Source organism: Elephantulus edwardii, unplaced genomic scaffold (genome assembly GCF_000299155.1).
Source record: "Elephantulus edwardii isolate Elephantulus edwardi_28Jun2011 unplaced genomic scaffold, EleEdw1.0 scaffold00024, whole genome shotgun sequence".
NCBI lineage: Eukaryota > Metazoa > Chordata > Mammalia > Macroscelidea > Macroscelididae > Elephantulus > Elephantulus edwardii.
Window position 1 is genome coordinate 14,427,570 of NW_006399774.1, and position 3,887 is coordinate 14,431,456.

Sequence of the window (3,887 nt, forward strand, 5' to 3'; positions counted from 1 at the left end):
AATCTTAATGTCAAGAAAACAAAGATTCTTACCACTGGACCGTGTCATCATGGATGGAGAGGAGATTGAAACTGCCAACAGCTTCATCTTACTTGCATCCACAATTAACATCCTTGGTACCAGCAGTCAGGATATAAGAAGATGTCTTGCAATGGGAAATCTGCAGTTAGGGACCTCTCCAAATTATTGAGTAGTAATGCTGTCAGTTTGAAGACTAAGGTGCATCTCATTCAATCCATGATCTTTCTGATGGCTTGCTATGCATCTAAGAGCTGGACAGTGAATAAGGGCAACAGAAAAAGAATGAATGCCTTCGAGCTGTGGTGTTAGAGACGAGCACTGGACGTCCTATGGAAGGTCAAGAGAACAAACAGATACGTCTTGGAGAGGGTACAGCCAGGGTGCTCTTTGGAGACAAGAATGCTGAGGCTTTGTCTCACATAACTTGGACATGTTACTAGGAGATGCTGTTCCTGGGAGAAGGACATGATACTGGGAAGGGTGGATGGTTGGCGAAGGAGAGGAAGACCCTCAAGCAGGTGGATTAACATGATGACTGCCGGAGTGGGCTCTTGTGTGTCAAGAAGTGTGAGAATGGCACAGGATAGAACAGGGTTCAGATCTTTTATTCACAGGATCTCTCTGAGTCATACTGGACTCAAGGACACCGACCAACAACTATGAGATTTTATTCTATGAGATTATTGGATGACTGACTGACTGACTTTTCAGTCTGGCTAATGTTAACCTTTATTTTTGCAAATTAAGCTGCTATACAGCAAAACTATACTATAAAGCAAAACATTTTTACTTATGTTGAGTGAAGGGTTATTTTTTAATTCAAACAATTATTTTTATTTTGGTACAAAAAGGCAAGCATTTTTTTTTTAACATTGCTGTTGTTCTTTGCTGCACTGACTTGACTAGGACTGAGAATGACTTTATGAACAACAAACAGACCAACCCCTCACCCTACCCGGTACCGTCTTCACCTTCTCAGTCGTGTTCGAATCCACCGTGGCAGTCATTGGATCCGTTAATTTTGTGGAGAGTTTTCCTCTCATTCTCTGCCACTCTGCTTTTCACAGCAAGGCTTTTCCCAAGGGTGTCCATCTCCTGACAATGTGCCCAAAGTATAGGAGATGAAATGTCACCATCCTGCCACTGAGGAACATCCTTGTTGTACTCTTTCCAAGACAGATATGTTTGTTCTTTGGCCCGTCCCTGGTATATTCAAAAGTCCTTGCCAGCACCACGTATCAAAGCTATTAATTTGCCTTTGGTCCTTATTCATTGCCTAACTTTTTTGTTTACTTATTTAACAGTTTTATAAAAATTGTGATTTTAATTAAAGTTTACAGAAAAGTTGAATTTTTATTCATTCATTGTTGTACATTTTCCCTTCCTTCCCCCACCCCCCTCCTCCAATTAATTTTCTTTCTTGTTTTGGGGGGGGGTGGTGGCTGGTGCTTTCTTTTTTTCCAAAAAAATCATTGTTTTTATTTATACAGAGTCCTAACCACTTCATGGGTAGGAGGAGTGGGAGAAGCTTCTTTCTTAATCCAGGAACCTCCATAATGTTGGTCTTTTTTTTTAACAAACACACTGGCAAGTGGCATCATGGGTTTAGGAAACTCGTGATAATGTTTAGTCTCTGCTAGAGCAACAAGGTGGGAGTCAATCTCTGCTTCTGAAAGAATCCTGAACTTGGGATTTTCAACTGTAACAACTCCAACTTCAGTTTCTGAAGGTTTGAAGTCAATTGATAGCACAGTAGATAGGCCTGTAATTGCATTTTCAACTGTTTGCTCAAACATCCAATCAAATTGCTTCTTTACTTTTTTTTTCAAGGAATCTGGTTGACTCAGTTTGTTTAACTCCTGCTATAGTGGCCTTAAACCCACAGTAATAACCTGCCAGATACACCTGTACACCTGAGGCCCTTGCTCTTAGACCAATTAAGATCATACAACAACCAAGAGGCCTCATTTTTGCGTTCTGTGTGTAGACCTAAGAAATAGCTGCGATTCTTTTACATAACATGTCCACAGGAATCTCACAACCCTACTTGTATTTCCAATTACCTGCTTCGCACGGAGCCTCTGTACTTGGCATCTGCTGTCAGCTGTCATTGCTGTCATCACACAACCAATGTTTTCTGTTATCTTGAATAGGTGGATCACTGTGCTGGAATCCAATAACTTGTCAGGTACTTTCTTCTGTGTGACTATTACTGCACAGTCTTTTCTTCTTACAGCTAATGTGAGGCCACCCTGGTTAATTGCCTTAAAAGCATATTCTACTTGGTATCGGCAGCCCTCAAGTGAAAAAAAAAAACCAACAAACAAAAACCAACAACAGTTGTGTGGTGGTTAAAACCGGCGCTGGAACCACAGGACATGTTGGTACACCGTCTACAACTTCAAGTACTATCTCCTCACACCGCAACTCCCACACCAAGGCAGTAAGCCCCTCTTCTTCTTCTTTTTTTTTTAAGTATTCATTCATTGTTGACCATTTCCTCCCTTCCATCCCTTCCTTCTCCCCCAGTCCATTTGGAATGTGCCTCTGGTTCGAGACGGTGTCATACATATAACGTCTAATCAGATATTCCTTTCAAAGCGTTCTTTCCCCTCATCTGTTCCCGTGCAGTCAGTGTTCATTGTCTAGCCACTCTTTTCCTAGTTTCTCCCCAAGCCTCCATGGCACTCCTGCTTTACAACAGCAGTGTTATGCAGTATTTGTCCTTTTGTGATTGAGATAGTTCACTTAGCATAATGTCCTCCAGAGTCTTTCATGGGCCACTTGTCTGTCCATTTGCCATACTGGGATGGCTTATGTGTTGCTGTGATTCTGGAAGCTATGTCATCTGGATTTCAGATCCCAGTAGGATCAGCCTTGGAGGACATGTTCTGATGATGTTTCTAGACTAAGACAGAGACCAAGAAACACAGCTGGCCTTTCACTTCTGAAACAGCAGGTCTTTGAAAACCCAATGAATAGCATGGAGGGAACCTAGCAGTGACAAAACCATGGGGAGTATGTGGACGCCCGGGGTGGTTTAAACACTTAACTGCCCAGCCGCTGAACCCAAAGGTTGGAGAGTCAAGTGTAACCAGAAGGGCTTTGGGAGAAAGCTGTGGTCACCCCCCCTCCACAAAGTCACTGATTGAAGCACTGAGGATCTCAGCTCCCTCAGACACACATGGGGTCGTCCCCGAGTCAGGAGTGAGCTGGACAGCAAATTGCCACTGCTTTACTGCTCCAGGGAGTGCCAGTACTGCCAGGCTGCAGGGAACAGTCAAAGGATGTTTATTATGCTAATTGTTGTTGTTATGTGCAGTTAAGTCATCTACACTCACAATGACCCTATGGACAACAGCTCTGAAGCCTGCCCTGCCCTGAGCCACTCTCATTGATTCCAACACACCTTATCCCATTGCTCCAGTTACTGTATCGATCCATCTCATCCAGGGTCATCCTCTCCTGTACCGTCCCTCCACCTTTCCAAGCATGTCGTCCTCCTCCAAGGACTGGTCCCTCCTGACCACATGGCCGAAGTATATGAGATGGAAAACCTCAAAATCTTAGCCTCCAAAGATAAACTTGGTTTCATCCTCTCCAAGATGGACCTATTTGTTTTCTTGGAGGTCCATGGTATGTTCATGACTCTTCTCCAGCCCCACAACTCAAAAGCATCAATTCTTCTTCTGTCATCCTTAGTTATTGTCCAGCTCTTTGCAAGTGATTGTGAAGACAATGGCCTGTATCAGGCACACCTTAGTCTCTAGACTGGCATCATTGCTTCTCAGTACTCTGGAGAGGTCCCTCACAGCAAATTTACCTAATGTTATTTGTCTTTTGATTTCCTGACTGCTGGTGCCAAG

General features: G+C 43.3%; 1 pseudogene; it reads right to left on the minus strand.

Moving 5' to 3' along the window:
* Nucleotides 1-1,499: 1,499 nt before the first annotated feature.
* On the minus strand, nt 1,500-2,401 carry LOC102860174 (annotated as a pseudogene).
* Nucleotides 2,402-3,887: the final 1,486 nt, after the last annotated feature.